Source organism: Arachis stenosperma, chromosome 4 (assembly GCF_014773155.1).
Source record: "Arachis stenosperma cultivar V10309 chromosome 4, arast.V10309.gnm1.PFL2, whole genome shotgun sequence".
In the NCBI taxonomy this organism is placed as follows: Eukaryota; Viridiplantae; Streptophyta; class Magnoliopsida; order Fabales; family Fabaceae; genus Arachis; species Arachis stenosperma.
Window position 1 is genome coordinate 106,992,542 of NC_080380.1, and position 22,998 is coordinate 107,015,539.

At 33.2% G+C, this 22,998-nt stretch overlaps 2 non-coding genes across 2 annotated transcripts; one reads left to right on the forward strand and one right to left on the reverse strand.

The window, feature by feature from the left end:
- Nucleotides 1–423: 423 nt before the first annotated feature.
- Nucleotides 424–527, forward strand: LOC130978841 (small nucleolar RNA R71). The gene has a single exon (XR_009086452.1). It is a non-coding gene; the product is annotated as a small nucleolar RNA R71 (small nucleolar RNA).
- Nucleotides 528–21,470: 20,943 nt separating this feature from the next.
- LOC130978063 (small nucleolar RNA R71) lies at nucleotides 21,471–21,574 on the reverse strand. Its single transcript, XR_009085727.1, has one exon. It is a non-coding gene; the product is annotated as a small nucleolar RNA R71 (small nucleolar RNA).
- Nucleotides 21,575–22,998: the final 1,424 nt, after the last annotated feature.

Below are 22,998 nucleotides of genomic sequence, written 5' to 3' on the forward strand. Positions count from 1 at the left end.
GAGGGATTATAGGTGTTTCCATAGGCTTCACCCATGTAATTCACCTCTGCCATTGCAGGGTTCTCAGGATCATAAGCTTCTTCTTCAGAAGATGCCTCTTTAGTACTATTGGATGCATTTTACAATCCATTCAGACTCTGAAAAATCATGTTGACTTGCTGAGTCAATATTTTATTCTGAGCCAATATGGCATTTAGAGCATCAATTTCATGAACTCCCTTCCTCTGAGGCGTCCCATTACTCACAGGATTCCTATCTGAGGTGTACGTGAATTGGTTATTTGCAACCATGTCATTGAGTTCTTGAGCTTCTGCAGGCGTTTTCTTTAGGTGAATAGATCCACCTGCAGAATGGTCCAGTGACATCTTAGAGAATTCAGATAGACCATCATAGAATATATCCAAAATGGTCCACTCTGAAAGCATGCCAGAAGGACACTTTTTGGTCAACTGTTTGTACCTTTCCCAAGCTTCATAGAGGGATTCACCATCTTTTTGTTTGAAGGTCTGAACATCCACTTTAAGCTTGCTCATCTTTTGAGGAGGAAAGAACTTGGCCAAGAAGGCCGTGACCAGCTTATCCCAAGAGTCCATGCTATCTTTAGGTTGTGAGTCCAACCATGTTCTAACTCTGTCTCTTACAGCAAAAGGGAAAAACATGAGCCTGTAGACTTCAGGATCTACTCCATTAGTCTTAACAGTATCACAGATATGCAAGAACTCAGTTAAAAACTGATAGGGATCTTCTGATGGAAGTCCATGAAACTTGCAGTTCTGTTGCATTAGAGCAACTAGTTAAGGCTTCAGCTCAAAATTGTTTGCTCCAATGGCAGGGATTGAGATGCTTCTTCCATAAAAATTGGAAGTAGGTGTAGTATAATCACCAAGTATCCTCCTTGCATTGTTGTTGGGATTGGCCATGTCTCTTTCTTTTTCAAGATTCTCTGTAAGGTTTTATCTGGATTGTTGTGCTTTAGCTTCTCTTAGCTTCTTCTTCAGAGTCCTTTCAGGTTCAAGATCTGCTTCAACAAGAATGTCCTTGTCCTTGCTCCTGCTCATATGAAAAAGAAGAGAACAAAAAAGAAGAGGAATCCTCTATGTCACAGTATAGAGATTCCTTTATGTGAGTAGAAGAAAAAAAGAATAAGAATGAAGAAGAGAAAAATTTGAACACAGAGGAGAAGAGAGGGTTCGAATTTTAAGATGAAGAGAAGTGTTAGTAAATAAATAAAATAAATAGAAAGAGATGAGAAGGAGAGAATTTCGAAAATTGTTTTTAAAAAATGGTTAGTGATTTTCGAAAATTAAGAGAAGAAATAAAATTAAAATTGAAATTTGAAACAATTAGTTAATTAAAAGAATTTTTTGAAAAAGAGGGAGGTGATTTTCGAAAATTAGATAGAGGAAAGTAGTTAGGTGGTTTTGAAAAAGATAAGAAATGGTAAAACAAACAAAAAGTCAATTAGTTAGTTGAAAAAGATTTAAAAATCAATTTTGAGAAAGATAAGAAGTTAGAAAAGATTTTGAAATTGATTTTGAAAAAGATATGATTTGAAAAAGATATTTTGAAAAGATATGATTGAAAAATATATTTTTAAAAAAGATTTGAAAAGGAGATTAAAAAGATTTAATTTTTTTTTTTAAAATTAAAATTGATTACTTGATTAATATGAAACTAAAAGATATGATTCTAGAATTTAAAGATTGAACCTTTTTTAACAAGAAAGTAACAAACTTCAAATTTTTGAATCAATCACATTAATTGTTAATAAAGTTTTTGAAAATTATGAAATAAAATTAAGAAAAAGATTTTGAAAATCAAATTTTAAAAGTTTTCGAAAATAAAAAATGAAAAAGATTTGATTTTTTGAAAGAGTTTTGAAAAGATAAGAATTTTTAAAATTGAAATCTTGACTTGACTAACAAGAAACAACTTATTTTAAATTTTTTTTGACTAAGTCAACCCAAAGATTTCGAAATTTATGAGAGAAATAAGGAAAAGATATTTTTTTTTATTTTTACGAATTTTTAATGATGAGAGAGAAAAATACAAAAATTGACTCACAATATGAAATTTATGAATCAAAACAATTAATGCATTTAAGAACACTATGAATGTCAAGATGAACACCAAGAACACTTTGAAGATCAAGATGAACATCAAGACTTATTTTTGAAAAATTTTTAAGAGAGGAAGACATGCAAGACACCAAACTTAGAAATTTTCAATGCTTAGACACTATGAATGTAAAAATGCATATGAAAAATAAGAAAAGACTCAAAACATGAAAATGCAAAGATCAAACAAAGAAAATCATCAAGAACAACTTGAAGATCATGAAGAACACATGCATGAATTTTTCGAAAATTTTTAGAAAATAACAAATAAAAATATGCAATTGACACCAAACTTAAAAATTTGACTTTAGACTCAAAGAAGAAACACAAAATATTTTTGTTTTTTATGATTTTATTAATTTCTTTTGGTTTTTTTCGAAAATTATTTTTAGAAAAACGAAAAAGAAGAAAATTTTTTTTGAAAGATGTTTGAAAACTTTTTGAAAAGAAAATAAAGGTTGAAACAAGAAAATTACCTAATCTGAGCAACAAGATGAACCGTCAGTTGTCCAAACTCAAACAATCCCCGACAACGGCACCAAAAACTTGGTGCACGAAATTGTGATCTCAATGGCGCCAACAACTTGGTACGCACAATTGTAATATCACTCTTTTTCACAACTTTGCATAACTAACCAGAAAGTGCACTGGGTCGTCCAAGTAATAAACCTTACGTGAGTAAGGGTCGATCCCACGGAGATTGTCGGCTTGAAGCAAGTTATGGTCATCTTGTAAATCTCAGTCAGGCAGATTCTAATGGTTATAATGGCTTTTGAATATAAAGATAAATAAAACGTAGAATAAAGATAGAGATACTTATGTAAATCATTGGTGAGAATTTCAGATAAGTGTATGGAGATGCTTTATCCCTCTTGAATCTCTGCTTTTCTACTGCTTTCATCCAATCATTCTTACTCTTTTCCATGGCAAGCTGTATGTTGGGTTTCACCATTGTCAATGACTACCTCCTGTCCTCTCAGTGAAAATGGTCCAAATGCACTGTCACAGCACGGCTAATCATCTGTCGGTTCTCGATCATGTTGGAATAGAATCCAGTGATTCTTTTGCGTCTGTCACTACGCCCAACACTTGCGAGTTTGAAGCTCGTCACAGTCATCCCATCTTAAATCCTACTCGGAATACCACAGACAAGGTTTAGACTTTTCGGATCTTAGGAATGGCCGCCAATAATTCTAGCTTATACCACGAAGACTTTGATCTCACGGAATGGGAGTTTCGGTTTTCAGGCGAGGCAACCATGCGTCGTGGGTCAGGAATCCAAGAGATACACACTCTAGCTTTCGCAGGTAGAACGGAAGTGTTTGTCAGGCACGCGTTCATAAGTGATAATAGTGATGAGTGTCACAGATTATCACATTCATCAGGTTGAAGTGCGAATGAATATCTTAGAATAAGAATAAGCGTGAATTGAATAGAAGAACAATAGTACTTTGCATTAATACTCGAGGTACAGCAGAGCTTCACACCTTAATCTATGGTGTGTAGAAACTCCACCGTTGAAAATACATAAGAACAAGGTCTAGGCATGGCCGAATGGCCAGCCTCCCCAAATAGCCTATGAATACAAAAATAGGGAATCAAACTAAAATGGTAAAAAAGAGACCCCTAATACAATAGTAAAAAAGTTCTATTTATACTAAACTAGTTACTAGGTTTTACAGAAATAAGTCTATGTGCAGAAATCCACTTTCGGGGACCACTTTAGTGTGTGCTTGGGCTCAGCTTGAGCTTTACACGTGCAGAGGCTTCTCTTGGGGTTAAATGCCAAGTTGTAACATGTTTTTGGCATTTAACTCTGGTTTGTGACGTGTTTCTAGCGTTTTACTCCATAATGCAGCATGGAATTGGCGTTGAACGCAATTGAGAACGCGCTATTTGGAGTTCTGTAGCTCTAGAAAATTCATTTCAAGCGCAGGGAGGTCAGAATCCAACAGCATCTGTAGTCCTTTTTCAGCCTCGTATCAGATTTTTGCTCAGGTCCCTCAATTTCAGCCAGAAAATACCTGAAATCACAGAAAAACACACAAACTCATAGTAAAGTCCAGAAATGTGAATTTTGCATAAAAACTAATAAAAACATCCCTAAAAGTAGCTAGATCCTACTAAAAACTAACTAAAAACAATGCCAAAAAGCATATAAATTATCCGCTCATCAACTGTCGGATTAGATTTTCCAATGGTAAATCCACCAGTAATATTTGGAGGAAAAAAATTGGCGCGAGCATTACCGTCAGAATTACCGGCGGATTAATCTAGCAATCCTCCGGTAAAGCTCAATTAATGGAACGTTGTGTTTTGCTCATACGGAATACATTACCATCGGATTTTCAGCTAGTAAATCCGACAATAAACCTGATCTAAATTCAAAATGCGCGGCCCTCTCCCCTCACATTCAAGAACACTCTTCTTTCTCCCTTGTTCTCCTCTATCTTTTCTCTCTTCCTTGCAACTACCTCTGGTAGCCCCTCTGGCCATCCTCTGCTAGCGCTGCCCATCTCCATTCTCCTCCAAAGTCTGCGTCAAGTCACCTGTATTGTGTTTGGTTGCTTCAAACGGAGTTGCTCCATCTATTGCTACCATTGGAAGAGCTGCTACTGCCGCTCCTCCTGTCCCCGAAGTTGTGTCTCTCCTTGTCATCCAGGTATGTTGCCCTCATCCCTCTCCCTATTCAATCTTGTTTTCATTTTTTTTAAAAACCTAACCCCTTTTTGCCCTCTTCGATAGTGCATTCCCTTCCTCTCCCAGAGCTTGAAGCTGTGAGTTCCTCTGTCTGCCACACTGCGAGCTCTACCATCGTCTTGTCATTGCCTTCTTCCTCTCATTACCGTCGCTTTTAGACTTTCTCACCTCCAGATCCATTCCTTCTAGCGTTCAGGTATAGTGTGCAACTCTGTTACTTAATTAAGCTCTTTAGCATCTCGTCGCTGATTGTTCTTCTTCAACCTCTGTTAGTTATTCTTCTTGTTGCTGATTCTTCTTGTTAATTATTATGTTGTTATTTCATAGATGTTCAGTTCTTGTAGTTATTGAATTTGTAAGATCCGAAAAAAAATTACAAAATGATTAACTGGATAATTAATAATTAAATTGAGATAGTTAAAAGCGCCTTGACAGGGTCAAAAATCAAGACTTATGAATTTGAAAATTTAACTATGATAATTGGATCTAGTGAATTTTTTCGAGTAGGATAATGTAATTTTATTCGTAAAAATGTGTAAAAACATGTATTGGTAAATTAATCGGCAGTACCGGCTTAAGTCTGTCTGACACTGCGAGTGAGACAATTAATTATGATTGAAGAGGGTTAACAAACTAAGAATTATAATTTGGAAAACTAAACATAATTAGAATATGAATTAAAACACTAATATTAAAGGTTTTGACCCAAAGTTGGACCAACGGGCTAAACCGAGTGAACCAGGCCTAAGTAGATCCAAGCCCACACTATATAAACCCCCTTTTTCAGCACAAAACAAAACAATCGCCCTTCCCTTTTGAAGAGAGAAACCCTAATCCTTTTTGATCTCCAAAACTCCATAACTTTCTCTCTAGAGCTCTGATTGACGAGTCGTTTGCAGCCACCCGAAGCTTTCATCAATTACATTTGATATTGCTAAATACTTATATTGCTAAATTATAAACGCACACTATAAATAATGATATTACATCTGATTTGTTAGGTAGTTTTTTTAATAACAATTACCTACAATGATATTATTTTGTACCGAAATGAGTTAGTTGTGTTCTTCTGAGTTCATGGATGAAAAAAAGTTAAACTTTTAACATAATTAGTATATAGGTAGAAATAGACGGTTTTATTTATTATATACTAAAAGTTTATTGCATTACCTTTGATTCTTTTGATCCAATATTTCTCTTTTTATCATCTTTTATAACGGAGTTTTATCTGATTTAACTATACCTCCCCAACCAATTGAATAAATTTTGAGTGGATGAACCTGATTCAATTTAACGTATGAGTAATAACATTAAAGTAAAAATATGTATCATCAATGCAATTGCCACTGTCATTAATATTGTAATATTTACTTTATTAGAGTTAATCGAGTACGGCATTGGAGTTGGAATTGGAGTTGTATCAGTTGATATGACAACTTATTTTCCTTGTCGAATCATCTCCCGATAAGTTGCACGTCTTCTAGTTAGGTGTTACTGTCTTTGTTCTTCAGTCATGTTCTGTCTTCTTCGCATGACATATTCTGTCTAAGTGGGTTGACGTTGACGTGATTGTTGTGGTCGTGAAGTTTCCATTTCTATTTGTCAGAAAGAGAGCAAGATGTAGAGAAGAAAAATGTTTGCCAGACCAAGTTTGAAAGTAAAAGAATAATCTAATTCTCTTGTGGGTTAAATACGACTGAAGGTGGAAAAATCTTTTATTGAAAATGAGTCGGTTTTTAAATTGAGTATGTAGTAGTAGCAGTTTTTTTATTGCAAGTAAATCAGTTTAAAATATGTGAATCCGTTTGATACTCCGTCATGGGATACATTCTCTTTTTGATAAAAAAATGGAAGACGTAGTAACAAATTATTATATTGAATTCAGTGTTTAACAAAAAAGAAATAGGAATAAAATAGGAAGAAGAAATTGGATACCAATATTTTCTATCCCTATTATACATTGGTACAACCCATTATATATATTGGTATAGATTTGATTAAGTAGTACTCTTTTATACATAATTTTTTTATTATACACATAAAAAAATTTGCTTTAATAGACATACGTAATTAAAATTCAAGTACTATAATAAGTAAATTCAAGTACTATAATAAAAGTTAGTGTTTCTTTTTCTTTTTGGTAGTACTCTTAACATACGTAATTTTAATATCATTTATTTTATACACATGATAAGTTTTGTTTTATCTGGAATAAAATGAATCAGTCTCAAATTCTATCATAGGGTAAAGCTAATTTTTTTTTTGTTAAAAAGATAAAAAGAATTAAGAGTGAGCACTGAGCAGTTTGATTTTAATTCCTTTTACGATTGAAGGTGGAGGAGTTACGTAACTCTCTCATGGTTTAACGAAGAATTTACAAAACAAAACTGAATAGTGCCTGTTCAGCCGCTTTTCTATTGTTTTTTAAGAAATTAATTGTATTATTTAAAATTAATATATTAAATTTGTCAAATAAGTTTTTTTCATCATTTAAAATTTAACATAGTATTATTTATATGATAGTTTGGTTGAAATTAAAATTATTATAAAAAATACTTAAATTGCTAAATTATAAACGCACACAATAAAGATATGTATATATGTTATCGGAAATAGATATGGTTCATAAAATAATGAAAAAATGTTATCCTAATTTAAAAATAGTATATATAAACTAAAATGCATGTTGCTTATTTCAAAATGTTAATTATGCGTAAATATCATGGATATTCATGTTTGTCTTCATCTTTTTTAAGTGGTAGGCCAATTTATGGATCTGAATCTGAAGAGGCCTTTATTTTCCTACAAATAGTCGAAGGACAGAAGAAATAAATATGCTTATTTTTTTATTTTTAAATATCAAACTATAAGATAATTAATAAAAAAAGGAGAATATAAAGATGATGTACTTGAAAAAAATCCTTTGTAATACATCTCCTTATCAGTCACTTCTTTTGTCTTGAAAAACTGTCAGATTTGTTTTTACCATAAAAATAACTATATAAATGCTTCAGGTATATTCAATCAAATTGATTCCTTATTATAGAGAAAAAATTAATTTAAACCTACTGAATTGAGATATATTGTTTCGCATTGAATTTTATGAAAGGACAAAAAGAATGATTATAATTCATGAGTTATTATTGACAAAGCGTAAATTAAATGATATTACATTTGTTAGGTAGTTTTTTTAATAACAATTACCTGCAACAATATTGTTTTGTACTGAAATGAGTTAGTTGTGTTTTCCTGAGTTCATGGCTGAACAAAAAGTTAAACTTTTAACATAATTGGTATATAGGTCGAAATAGACGATTTTATTTATTATATACTAGAAGTTTATTGCATTACCTTTGATTCTTTTAATCCAATATTTCTTTTTTTATCATCTTCCATAATGAAGTCTTATCTGCTTTAACTATACCTCCCCAACCAATTGAATAAATTTTGAGTGGACGAACTTGATTCAATTTCACGTATGAGTAATAATAATGAAGTAAAAATATGTATCATCAATGCAATTGTCACTCTCATTAATATTGTAATATTTACTTTATTGGAGTTAATTGAGTGTGACATTGGAGTTGGAATTGGAGTTGTATCGGTTGATATGACAACTTGTTTTTCTTGTCGAATCATCTCCTGATAAGTTGCACGTCTTTTAGCTAGGTGTTGCTGTCTTTGTTCTTCGGTCATGTTCTGTCTTCTTCGCATGGCATATTCTGTCCAAGTGGATTGACGCTGATGTGATTGTTGATGTCGTGAAATTTCCATTTCTATTTGTCAGAAAGAGAGCAAGATGCAGAGAAGGAAAATATTTGCCAGACTAAGTTTGAAAGTGAAAGAGTAATCTAATTCTCTTGTGGGTTAAGTACGACTGAAGGTGGAACAATTTTTTATTGAAAATAAGTCGGTTTTTAAATTAAGTACGTAGTAGTAGCAGTTTTTTTATTGGAAGTAAATCAGTTTTAAAATATGTGAATTCGTTTAATACTCTGTCGTCGGATAAATTCTCTTTTTGATTAAAAAAATAAAGAAAATGGAAGACGTAGTAACAGTTTGTTATATTGAATTCAGTGTTTAACAAAAAAGAAACAGGGGTAAAATAGGAAGAAGAAACTGGATACCAAATTTTTCTATCCCTATTATACATTAGTACAACCCATTATATATATTAGTATAGATTTGATTAAGAAGTTCTCTTTTATACGTAATTTTTTATTAAATATACACATAAAAAAATTTACTTTAATAGACATACGTAATTAAAATTCAAGTACTATAATAATTGCTTGTTTGGGCGCCATTATTTTGATAAAAAAAGATATTTTTCAATGAAAAAAGTATTTTTTTATTTTTTAGCGTGTTTGGCAAATTTCTAGTAGTAAAAGTAAAAGCACTAGAAAAAAAAATCTTTTTTGAGAAGCTGTAATTTACAACTTTTTTTAAAAAATCTTTTTTCCTTAAAAAAAGATGTTTTTTCATGTTATAAATAAAAAAGTACTTTTATATTGTTATACCCAAACATAATTGATAGATAAAAAGATCTTTTTGCATGAGATATCCAAATATAAAATTACTTTTACTTTTACATAAGATCTTCTAAAACAAGATAAGTCGAAAAAATATCTTTTCCTAAAAGCTCATCCAAACAAGCCCTAAGTAAATCCAAGTACTATAATAAAAGTTAGTGTTTCTTTTTCTTTTTGGTAGTACTCTTAACATACGTAATTTTAATATCATTTCATTTATACACATGTTAAGTTTTGTTTTATCTGAAATAAAATGAATCAGTTTTAAATTCTATCATAGGGTAAAGCCAATTTTTTTGTTAAAAAAATAAAAAGAATTGAAAGTGAGTACTGAGCAGTTTGATTTTAATTTCTTTTACGATTGAAAGTGGAGGAATTACGTAACTCTCTCGTGGGTTAACGACGAATTTACAAATTAAAACTGAATAGTTTTAGTTTATAAAAATAAGGGTAATATAGAAAAATAGATTTGGATACCAAACTCTCCTATTCGCTTTATATATTGTTATAGATTGTTATAGATATCTATAATAATATTATTTAGGACAATTATGGAAGGTTTATGAATCAAAACCTATGAAAAATAGATTATTATTAATTAAATAAATATACAGGATTTTTACTGATATTTGGACCATTTGGTCTATTACTTGAACCAACTCCATTGTTATTATGAGTATTTGAATATTTAAAAAATTTATTATTAGCATGAAAAATAACGTAATTTGTAATTTAAGAATACATTCAGGAGATAAATTATACATAAATGATGCCAATAGTACGATAACATAGACATATTGTAAAAAAGAATTCATATTAAATGATATACTAATAACATAAATTTATTAATGGAAAGTATAACTTAGAGTACATGACATAGAGTATCGATGAGCGGGCATATTTGTGATATCTTCTAATGGTGTTGTCATATTAGTTGTACCACTCAATGTATCAATTTATTTCTCTCGTCTAATACTCTTTTGGCAACTGGCACGCCTTCTGGCGAGGTGTTGCTGCCTCTGTTCTTCACTCATATTTTGTCTTCATCGCCTGACATAATCTTGCCGGGTCGATCGTCTACTTTCACGTGAGTCTTCCATTGGTATTCAACTGTAATTTATCAAAACAAACATATAAATATAGTTTTACACGTTTATTTAATGACGAAAAAATTATATTACGTTTTACATTATATTTAAATGAAGTAAGAAGGATACATGAGAAGATGGATGAGAAACGAAAGAAGTTTTTCTATTATGCAATAATAATAATGTGAAGTGAGAGAGAATAAGAGAAGAGAGAGATAATTATAAAAGTTATGTGGATTTTTATGAGATAAGAGAGAACGTGAATGAAGATGAGATAGTGAAAGTTCTATAACGCGGAATAATTGACGTATACTGGAATAGGTTATTAAGAAGGATAAAAGTGGAAAAAAAGTTTTGGACACCAAAACAGGTTTTGCCATTATATATTGTTATAGATAAGAAGTAATAGTGAATTGTTACGATTATTTATCATCTAGAAAATTCGTTCCTCAGACATAGTTCTTCTTCTGTTTATTATTTTTCATACCTAATGACTACTAGCTACGATTCTATTAACAATGTTACCTGTGGTAGAATTTGTAATGAAAAAGCTTGGAAAATAAAGGCAAGAATTCTAAGGTTATGAAAAGTCCTATCCAAATTTGACAAGAGCAAGACGACTTACATATAAATGGTTCTCATTGATGATAAGGTAAGTTGATTATTTTCCATGATTCTTTCAAGTGATGCTAGGTCTAGTTTATAATTATTTTTTATTCATATTTTAAGTTTATTTGATAAGTAAACCCTTGCACAAATCAAAGACAGTGCGATTTAATAGATACATAAGTGCTGATAGCCTTTATATTTAATTTGATTTACAGTGTGATAAAATTCATTGTTCAATCAAGAATTATTTGGCAAAGATGTTTGAGAATGATCTGATTGATAGGAAGGTTTATGTCTTCTCAAATTTTCTGATTGAGGAATCAAGCAAAATTTATCTTTCAACTGCACATTTAATAAGGAGTCACGTACAGTAAATACGGTCAGTGATCGTAAAATTTCTGACAATCATCTCATTTTTTTTGCTCATGTTGATATATTGAGACAAACAAATGAAAAATCTAACTTATTTGGTACGTAGTTAATTTGTATTATTATTATTATTATGTTATTCATTTATTTGTTATTAATTTAATGCTTTTGATTTATTTTTTTCAATTAGATGTTATTGGACTTTTGGCCGGAAAAAAGAGCTTATATCATGGTCAAAAGCAAGAAAACATTCTTATATCATGGAAAAAAAATTGAAAAATTCTAAGTACTAATGGGTAATACATTCTTATTGTTCATTTATAGCGTGAAAATATTAAAATTATCATAAAAATTCGTATTATTTTGTTCTCCTGATAAACAATTTTATAATTACGTTAATCATATAATTTTGTATATTAACATTGATATAATATTGTTTCAGATATATATTTTGCAGGCATCAAAAGATAGTGTTGAGTTGTTATTTAGTGGGTTTAAATTATTTATTGTTTATTGGAGAACTTTCTGCATTAGAATTCTCTAATAATTTGTTGTTCATTTTGTGCTGATTTTGATATGTTCTTACTTCACATTAAACCAACATATAAAAATTTGTTGGTGGATTTAAGTATTACTAGATTATTTATAGCCACATTGAGTATATATGTCTGATTTATTGAAGAAAGTAGATCACTAAAATCGATTAATAACTAGAGTTAATATAATTAACACTAGATTAAGAAAAAACGAATAATGTATAACATGCTATTTTTTTATTAATCAAATTATCATAATTTAAATTAATTTTAACAAAATAACTTAAAATTTTAATTTCAATTTTATCACATGCATTGCACGGGTTATTACACTTGTTTAGTTTTAAAACTTGATTTTTTAACCAAAAATCCAGTTTTAAAACCAATTTTTAAAAATCCAATTTCCAAACTAGATTTTTTAACAAAAAATCCTGTTTTAAAACCAGTTTTTAAAAATCCAATTTTCAAAATAGATTTTTTAACCAAAAATCCAATTTTAAAACCAGTTTTTAGAAATTCAATTTTCAAACCATAAATTTTTTAATAGTAAAATTAATACTAAAGTCTTTTTAAACTGTATATGTTCATTACAACTAGGATTTGGTTCTTTATAAATCTAATGACAATGTTAATCTATATAACATTTAATTATTCTCAAAACATCAAAAGGATACCACCGAAAAATCTTCCTAAAACAACAACAAAATGTCAAAAGATGCCAACAAAATTATCAAATAACTACAATCTTTGAGGAAAATATACTTGCAAATAACAAAATATATCTTTGTCATTTTGAGACAAATCTTTGAATAAAAGTATAATACAAAATATGAATACTAAGCATACCTAGTCATCATCAAGATTATCAATTGATGGCACCATAGAAAAAGCATCATCATTAGAGAAAAATATATCTGCCAAGGGAATCAAATTAATTATCAAGTCTATATTCAATAATTTTTAATTGGTAACTAATACTTAAATTCTAAAATAGCAAGATGACAAAAACAAAAATAAAATAAAATGAGAAAAAATATGAAAAAAATTCTATACCTTGATCAACTTGTTGAAGAACTTCACCATCATCATTTAAAGCAGAGAAAAGATCTTCCTTAAGCTAATCTCCTGTGCAGACTAAGGCCTCTACCATTCTAGGTATTAAGAAACTGCGGTATGGATCGAAGATTATTCCTCCAGTACTAAATGCAGACTTCGAAGCTACCGTAGAAACAAGTATAGCCAATACCCCGCGAAACAGATTTCCAAGAATTGGAAATCGGGTTAAGTTGACCTTCCACCAATTTAGGATATTGAGCTTATGGGAGTATGACCCACATTCTTCTTGTAAATATCTATCAAGTTCAGATATTGTGTTTGTTCTATGACCGGTTGCTTGTAGAAAAATGCCTATGCCATGAACATCGGTATTAATGTTGTTGGCTTGAACAACTTGCGTATCAGATTTACTTGCTTTCTCAGAACTTTGGTATTGCTGATAAAGTAACTTTATGCACTTGGACAACTTTGACTTCAATTTGCTTCCTTTTTCTTTTCTAAATAAGTAATCCAAGAAATAATTGACATTCTCAATCTTTTAAATTGGATTATGTAAGACTCGGTTAATTAATGACTAATTAACCTGTAAATTAAAATCTATTTTAGAAAATGAGAAATGAGGTTTTTATGGTTTAATGTGATAGAGAAATTTAAAACAAGAATTTTGGCACCAATTTTAAAGAAATCGGCCCAAGATTGAGCCGAACGGGCCAAACCAGGTCAACCAAACCCATGTTAGGCCCAAGGCCTAGCCAGGCCTCATTAAACAAGAGGGCTCAGCCCTCTCCTGCCCACAAAAGTAAAACACACTGCTGGGCAGCCATGGAAGAGAAGAAGAAGCAAACCCTCATTCCATCTTCAAACCTTGATAACTTTTGATCCGAAACTCTGATTGACGAGCCGTTTGCGGCCACGCATCGAGCTTGTTGAGATCTTCAATTATACAAAAAGTAAGTAAAGTGCATTTTCCTAGCTCCATTTTTGCTGGTATATCAATTTCGGGTTTAAGGTTTGAGGAACTCAATTTCTTGATGATTTTCATGTTTTAGGGTCCACTAAACTTGATTCCTTGTAGGTGTTGCTCAAGGATCAGTGGGTAAAGGTAAGAGATCTCAAACCCTAATGGGATTTCTAAATTTAGGTATTTGGGTATTGAGTTGTTTTGTTTGGATGTGATAATTGTGGTCTAGGTAGTGTGTATGTGAATATTGATGCTTGTTGAAGCTTGTTGGTGATTTTGGAAGCTTGGAAGTGGAGTTGTGAGGCTGGAAATCTGAGCTTGGTGGTGTTGGAGCCCCAAGGGCTTGAAGAAATGTGAAATTAAAAGTGTTCCGTGTTGAGCGGGGAATCGACCAAGGTATGGTTTGGTTTCTTGAATCTAAAATGTAATGTGGTGTAAAAACTTAGGCTAGTGACCCATAGGATAGGAATTGAATTTGTGATGATGGTTGATTGGTTGTTAAAATTGTTATATGATTATGTGATTATTGGTTTGTGGAGGGTATGATTGAAGTTCTTGATTGATGATGTATGTGAGTTTTATATAATGATGATACTTGGTATATGTAAAGGCTGATTTGAAGTTGAGATTGAGCTTGATATGGATAGGTTGATGAATTATGATTATGTTGAACGATGATTATGTTGGTATTCGATGATGATAATGTGTTATGATGAATATATATATTGTTGAAGTAAATCATTTATGATGATGAGTTATGGAAGATTGATTGGTTGTGAATGTTGCTATTTGTTAATGAGCATGTGAAGTTATAAGTAGTATGGGTTGATATGCTCAAATGTTAGTAAGATTGAGGCTCTTGTGGGTGAGTATGATTTGAAGTGTGATTTTGATCTGTGTATATATATGGTGATTGATGAACTTGAATGCTTGGTTTGAAATTGTGATATGGAATGTTAGTTATGAATTAAATCATTGAATCGAGATTTGGTTAAATATGGAAAAATTGATGGGCCGAGGGTTGAGTGAGGTTTGGAAATGATTAATGTTGGAATGTTTGAGTTTTAGTTGATTTGAATGAAATTGGGAAGTGTATGTTTTGGAAAATTGGAGGTTTATGAAATTGGTAAAACTGAAATTTTAGTGAACTTTAACGAATCATATCTCAAGTTATTGTTTTTGGAATTTGATGATTTTTATATTAAATGAAAGATAATTTCATAAGCTTTAAAATGGTTTAAATTTGGTTAAAATCAGAATTTTATGGAAGGAGATATGATCGTTGAAAGTTTGGGCTAAAACTCTGAATTCTGCAAATTCTGCAGAATTTGTGATTTCTGGTTTGTGTGCGCATGCACACCTTGTGGATTTTTGGATCTGTGCGCATGCACACACTTGTGCGTGCACACACAGGGAAGTGGCTGTGGTTGGGAGTGCTAGCACGCCCTGTGCATGCACACAACATTAAGGTTTTTGCAAGCCGTGCGTGCGCACAGCTCTGTGCGTACGCACACGGTGGGAATTTTATTTTCTGTGCATACGCATAACCTTGTACGCACGCACACTTTTTGAAAACACTTATCGGGTGCGCACGCACAACCCTGTGCGGGCACACGACCCTGTTCTTTTATAAAGTTTTTGTTTTTAAGTATTTCACTTTCTCAGCAAGCTTGTAACCTTCCGGGAAGTTATTTTATGCTTGTAAACCCCCAATTTCATCCTTTAAATCTTAGATCAGTGTAGCATGCCTAGTGATTGAGAGGAAGCTAGGAAAGAGGTTAACTTATGGGCGAAGAAAGGGGATATTATGATGAGTTATGATTAATGTTGAGAATTATTATAGTTGTTGAGAATAGTTAGTATTGTTGATGATGTTAATGAGAATGTTATTAGTGAAGGAATGAGGAGAATAATCTGTTAGAATGGACTATGTATATGCGTATGATTGAATGAGATAGAGATGCCGGATAAGAGGCGGTGGGAAATAACCACTCGCTCCGGGTATGTGATTAAGAAGTGTAGAGATGTTGAGAATATATGAAAAAGGAATTAATGAATTAGCAATTATGAAGGAATTGGAATAATAAGGAAAATGAACTTAGATTGATTATGATATGCCTCTGGGTAAGATGCAGTGGTGTTAACCACTTGGTCCGGGTAAGAGGCGAGAACTACGGGTAAGATGCAGTGGTGTTACCCACTTGCTCCGGGTATGTATTGAGAATGAATGGATGAATAGATGGATGGTAATGATAATGAGAGTGCGTTTCTGTATGTGACTCTGGGTAAGATGCAGTGGTGTCATCCACTTGCTCTGGGTAAAAGTGAATAAGCCGGGTAAGATACAATGGTGTTATCCACTTGCTCCGAAAAGGCTGTGGGTAAGACGCAAGGTCTGCGTTCTGTTGCCGCTTGCTCTGGGCCGAAAATGTAACACTGCCTGGGTAAGAGGCAGGGTGAAGTTGTCCCCTGCTCCGGGTATGCGGGTAAGATGCAAGGGTTGAGGCGTTGTCCCACTTGCTCCGTATTTGGTGTTCTATCCAATGGTTAGCTACCAGAACATGTCGGGTTGGCTCTGCAACTGACAGATGAGACTCATCAGCCACTCGGACAAGCATGCATTATATGCATTATACGTGATTTGTTTGGAATGTCTAATTGATTGCATGATTACTTGCTACTTGCCTAACTGTCTTATCTGCTTCCTACTTGTACATTTCTTTGTTTGATATACTTGTGTTTGTATTTGGTTCCGTTGGTGGTTGGAAGGTTTGGAGGAATTGAAAAGGGGGAGTTTTAGATAGTTCTGAAGGCCTTTAGCTAGTTGCCTATTTAATTTCATGGATTAGTTATGTGTTAAGCTTTAATTATCTATTGGAAGTTCTAGGATTGCCTTCGGCTTTTCCAGGACATTATATGTTAGATATGTGGGCACTGTTACCATGCTGAGAACCTCCGGTTCTCACCCATGCAGATTTTGTGGTTTTCAGATGCAGGTCGTTAGGCTCCTCACTGAGGCATGTTGGAAGCTTCTGGTGTTGCGAAGATCTTTATCTTTTAGGTTTATTTTGGTTATTTGTATTTGCCTAGATACTTATTATCTCCACTTATTGTATATAAGCTGTATTAATTCCTCTTAGAGGTGATTTTGGAGACTCAGGTTTTGTAACTCTGTATTTTGGATTTTCTTTTGGGTTTTCCTATATATCTCTATATATGTATAACTATGTGCTTAGACCGGTTTATCTTCACGAGCCGAGTCTTGAGTCTTGTTACATATGTTTTGGAACTCTTAGTATATAAACTGTTATCTTGCTTACGTTACCCTACACGGAGTCTTACGCTTTTCAATTTAATGATTTTTGTTTTATCCCTTTCTTCGAAGGCTCCTAGTTATAAACCTTTTTCACTATATTATATATATGAAATTAATATTTTAGAGATCGTAGCGCCTCGCCACCTCTGTTTTACATCCTAGGTGTAAAGTTCTGTGTGGTAGGGTGTTACAGATTAAATACGATAGCAATAAATAACAACATATTCACCGAATCAGGATTGCCCCAATACTTCTGATGAGCGGATAAGTTATACGCTTTTTGGCATTGTTTTTTTGTAGTTTTTAGTAAGTTCAAACTACTTTTAGGGATGTTTTCATTAGTTTTTATGTTAAATTCACATTTCTGGACTTTACTATGAGTTTGTGTATTTTTCTGTAATTTCAGGTAATTTCTGGCTGAAATTGAGGGACTTGAGCAAAACTCTGAAAAAGGCTGACAAAAGGACTGCTGATGTTGTTGGAATCTGACCTCCCTGCACTCAAAATGGATTTTCTGGAGCTACAGAACTCCAAATGGCACGCTCTCAACGGCGTTGGAAAGTAGACATCCAGAGCTTTCCAGCAATATATAATAGTCCATACTTTATTCGGAAATTGATGACGTAACTTGGCGTTGAACGCCAAGTACATGCTGTTGTCTGGAGTTAAACGCCAGAAACACGTCATGATCCGGAGTTGAACGCCCAAAACACGTCATAACTTGGAGTTCAACTCCAATAAAAGCCTCAGCTCGTGGATAGATCAAGCTCAGCCCAAACATACACCAAGTGGGCCCCAGAAGTGAATTTATGCATCAATTACTTACTCATGTAAACCCTAGGAGCTAGTTTATTATAAATAGAACTTTTTACTATCATAATCTCATGCTGGATCCTGGATTGTATTTTGAATCCTGTGATCACGCTTTGGGGGCTGGCCATTCGGCCATGCCTGAACCTTTCACTTATGTATTTTCAACGGTGGAGTTTCTGCACACCATAGATTAAGGGTGTGGAGCTCTGCTGTACCTCAAGTTTCAATACAATTATTATTACTTTCTATTCAATTCTCTTTTATTCTTATTCCAAGATATACGTTGCACAACACTTTGATGAATGTGATGATTCGTGACACTCATCATCATTCTCACCTATGAATGCGCGTGATTGACAACCACTTCCGTTCAACCTTAGGTCGGGCGCATATCTTTTAGATTCCCCAACAGAATCTTCGTGGTATAAGCTAGATAGATGGCGGCATTCATGGGAATCCGGAAAGTCTAACCTTGTCTGTGGTATTCCGAGTAGGATTCCGGTATTGAATGACTGTGACGAGCTTCAAACTCCTAAAGGCTGGGCGTTAGTGACAGACGCAAAAGAATTAATGGATTCTATTCCAACCTGATTGAGAACCGACAGATGATTAGCCGTGCTGTGACAGAGAATTTGGAATGTTTTCACTGAGAGGATGGGATGTAGCCATCAGCAAGGGTGATGCCTCCAGACGATTAGCCGTGCAGTGACAGCGCATAGGACCATTTTCCCGAGAGGATTGAAAGTAGCCATTGATGATGGTGATGCCCTACATACAGCTTGCCATGGAAAGGAGTAAGAAGGATTGGATGAATGTAATAAGAAAATAGAGATTCGAGAGGATTCTAGCATCTCCACACGCCTATCTGAAATTCCCGCCATTAATTTACATAAGTATTTCTATCCTATTTTATTTTCTGTTTATTATTAATTTTCGAACTCATCATAAATCAATTTAATCTGCCTAACTGAGATTTACAAGGTGACCATAGCTTGCTTCATACCAACAATCTCTGTGGGATCGACCCTTACTCACGTAAGGTATTACTTGGATGACCCAGTACACTTGCTGGTTAAGTTGAACGGAGTTGTGGAAAGAAAGTGCTGAGTTAATTTTTTATGCACATGCCAAAGAGCCATTATTGTTGATCACAATTTCGTCCACCAAGTTTTTGGCGCCGTTGCCGGGGAACAATCAATTTTAACAACAATTCAACAATTGTTTCCAGACCACAATGGTGCCGAGTTTTTAATCCGGCAACAACACCAAGTTTTTGGCGCCGTTGCCGGGGATTGTTCGAGTATGGACAACTGACGGTTCATCTTGTTGCTCAGATTAGGTAATTTTCTTTTCAAAAATCTTTTTCAAAATTTTTCTTTTATTTTTCGTTTTTCCAAGCTTTATTTTCGAAAAAAAAATTTTAATTAATAAAAATCCAAAAAAAAAATTATTAGAAAATCATAAAATTCAAAAATATTTTGTGTTTCTTGTTTGAGTCTTGAGTTAATCTTTAAGTTTGGTGTCAATTGCATGCTTTAAAATTTTTTTTTGCATTTTTCGAAAATCCCATGCATTCATAGTGTTCTTCATGATCTTCAAGTTGTTCTTGATAAGTCCCCTTGTTTGATCTTGATGTTTTCTTGTTTTGTGTTGTTTGTTGTTTTTCATATGCATTTTTTGTTTGTTAGAGTCCATGCATTAAAGATTTCTAAGTTTGGTGTCTTGCATGTTTTCTTTGCATAAAAAATTTTTCAAAATTATGTTCTTGGTGTTCATCATGATCTTCAAAGTGTTCTTGGTGTTCATCTTGACATTCATAGCATTCTTGCATGCATTCATTGTTTTGATCTAAAAATTTCATGCATTGAGTATTTTTGTTGTTTTTCTCTCTCATAATTAAAAATTCAAAAATCAAAAAAATATCTTTTCCTTATTTCCCTCCAAATTTTCGAAATTTTGGGTTGACTTGGTCAAAAAAATTTTTAAAATTAGTTGTTTCTTATAAGTCAAGTTAAAATTTCAATTTTAAAAATCTTATCTTTTTAAAATCTTTTTCAAAAATCATATCTTTTTCATTTTTTTATCATTTTCGAAAATTTCAAAAATATTTTTCAAATTACTTTCAAAATCTTTTTCTTATCTTTATATCAAATTTTCGAAAATATGCTAACAATTAATGTGATTGATTCAAAAATTTGAAGTTTGTTACTTTCTTGTTAAGAAAGGTTCAATCTTTAAATTCTAGAATCTTATCTTGTAGTTTCTTGTTAGTTAAGTTATTTTAAAAATTAAATCTTTTTCAAAATATCTTTTTATTAAAATTTTAATCTTATCTTTTTATCTTATCCTTCTCAAAATTTTATCTTTTTCAAAATTTGATTTCAAAATATCTTATCTAACTTCTTATCTTCTTATCTTTTTAAAATTTAATTTCAAATCTTTTTCAATCAACTAACTAACTTTTTTTTTGTTTGTTTCTTATCTTTTTCAAAACCACCTAATTACTTTCCCCTCTCTAATTTTCGAAAATATCTCACCCCTTTTTCAAAAATTCTTTTTAATTAACTAATTGTTTCATGTTTTAATTTTAATTACATTTTATCTCTAATTTTCGAAAATACTAATCCCCTTTTCAAAATTATTTTCGAAAATTCCCCTCTCTTTTCTTATTCTATTTAATTATTTAATTACTAACACTTCTCTTCACCTCTCTCCATCTAAAAATCCGAACCATTCTTCTTCACTCTTCCCCCCTTTCTTTTTCTACTAACATAAAGGGATCTCTATACTGTGACATAGAGGATTCCTCTTCTTTTCTTGTTTTCTTCTCTTTCATATGAGCAGGAACAGGGAAAAAGGCACTCTTGTTGAAATTGATCCTGAACCTGAAAGGACTCTGAAAAGGAAACTAAGAGAAACTAAATTACAACAATCCAGAAACAACCTTTCAGAAATTTTCGAACAAGAGAAGGAGATGGCAGCCGAACCCAATAATAATAATGCAAGGAGAATGCTTGGTGATTTTACAAAGCCAACGTCCAAGTTTGATGGAAGAAGCATCTCCATTCCTGCCATTGGAGCTAACAACTTTGAGCTGAAACCTCAGCTAGTTGCCTTAATGCAACAAAACTGCAAGTTTTATGGACTTCCATCTGAAGATCCTTATCAGTTTTTAACTGAGTTCTTGCAGATCTGTGAGACTGTAAAGACGAATGGAGTTGATCCTGAAGTCTACAGACTCATGCTTTTCCCTTTTGCTGTAAGAGACAGAGCTAGAATATGGTTGGATTCACAACCTAAGGATAGTCTGGACTCCTGGGATAAGCTGGTCACAGCCTTTTTGGATAAATTCTTTCCTCCTCAAAAGCTGAGCAAGCTGAGAGTGGATGTTCAAACCTTCAAACAAAAAGATGGTGAATCCCTCTATGAAGCTTGGGAAAGATACAAGAAGCTGACCAAAAGATGTCCATCTGACATGTTTTCAGAATGGACCATATTAGATATATTCTATTATGGTCTATCTGAATTTTCGAAAATGTCATTGGACCATTCTGCAGGTGGATCCATTCACCTAAAGAAAACGCTTGAAGAGGCTCAGGAACTCATTGACATGGTTGCAAACAACCAATTCATGTACACTTCTGAGAGGAATTCCGTGAATAATGGGATACCTCAAAAGAAAGGAGTTTTTGAAATTGATGCTCTGAATGCCATATTGGCTCAGAACAAAGTGTTGACTCAACAGGTCAACATGATCTCTCAAAATCTGAATGGATGGCAACATGCATCCAACAGTATTAAAGAGGCAGCTTCTGAAGAAGCTTATGATCCTGAGAACCCTGCCATGGCAGAGGTTAATTACATGGGTGAACCTTATGGAAACACCTATAACTCATCATGGAGAAATCATTCAAATTTCTCATGGAAGGATCAACAAAAGCCTCAACAAGGCTTTAACAATGGTGGACGCAATAGGCTGGGCAATAGCAAGCCTTTTCCATCATCTTCTCAGCAACAGACAGAGAATTCTGCACAAAACACTTCTAATTTAGCCAATCTAGTCTCTGATCTGTCAAAGGCCACTTTCAGTTTCATGAGTGAAACAAGAACCTCCATCGGAAATCTGGAGGCACAAGTGGGCCAGCTGAGTAAGAAAGTCATTGAAACTCGTCCCAGTATTCTCCCAAGCAATACAGAAGAGAATCCAAAAGGAGAGTGCAAGGCCATTGATATAATCAATATGGCCGAATGCACAAGGGAGGAGGAGGACAAAAATCCTAGTGAGGAAGACCTCCTGGGACGTCCCTCAAGCAAGAAGAAGTTTCCTATTAAGGATCCAAAGGAATCTGAGGCTCATATAGAGACCATAGAGATTCCATTAAATCTTCTTCTGCCATTCATGAGCTTTGAAGACTATTCTTCCTCTGAAGAGGATGAAGATGTGACTGGAGAGCAAGTTGCTCAATATTTAGGAGCTATCATGAAATTGAATGCCAAGCTGTTTGGTAATGAGACTTGGAAAAGTGAACCTCCCTTGCTCATTAGTGAACTGGATACTGGGATTCAGCAAATTCTACCTCAAAAGAAACAAGATCCTGGCAAGTTCTTAATACCTTGTACCATAGGCACCATGACCTTTGAAAAAGCTCTATGTGATCTGGGGTCAGGGATAAATCTTATGCCACTCTCTGTAATGGAAAAGTTGGGGATCATTGAGGTACAACCTGCCTTGTTCTCATTACAATTGGCAGACAAATCATTGAGACAAGCTTATGGATTAGTAGAGGACGTGCTAGTAAAGGTTGAAGGCCTTTACATCCCTGCTGATTTCATAATCTTAGAGACTAGGAAGGAAGAGGATGATTACATCATCCTTGGAAGACCTTTCCTAGCCACAGCAG